The sequence below is a fragment of the Aptenodytes forsteri genome, unplaced genomic scaffold (assembly GCF_000699145.1).
Source record: "Aptenodytes forsteri isolate BGI_AS27 unplaced genomic scaffold, ASM69914v1 Scaffold26, whole genome shotgun sequence".
Taxonomy (NCBI): domain Eukaryota; kingdom Metazoa; phylum Chordata; class Aves; order Sphenisciformes; family Spheniscidae; genus Aptenodytes; species Aptenodytes forsteri.
In genome coordinates this window covers 2,601,655-2,602,040 of record NW_008794125.1, presented here as the reverse complement: position 1 = coordinate 2,602,040, position 386 = coordinate 2,601,655, and positions in this window count along the sequence as shown.

Sequence of the window (386 nt, the reverse complement as noted above, 5' to 3'; positions counted from 1 at the left end):
AGCCAGCGGCCCGGCAGCAGTGATGCAGCAGCGGGACTGGCGCCCTGCCGAGGATGGGCACCATCCAGAGGGTGGCTTCTCACCTTCGTCATCCCCTCCTCAGTCACCTCCATCCTCTTCTTCAGCTGCACCATTTGCCACGCTTCGGCGGCCGGCCTGCCCGGGGCCGGCAGCTCTGTGGGGCCTGGGGGCCCGCTGGGGCGGCTCGGCTGCCCCTCTGCCCTCCCCAGCCACGGCTGCTGACGGAGGGAGCAGGGCTTCCCCCCGGCCACAGGCTCCAGGAGACGCCTCTCGTCCTCCCCGACCTGCGCCGTGGCCTCCTGCGGGTGGAGGTGCTCCAGGAGGCCGCGCAGGAGGAGGCGGAGGGCGCCGACCCGGGGGCTGCC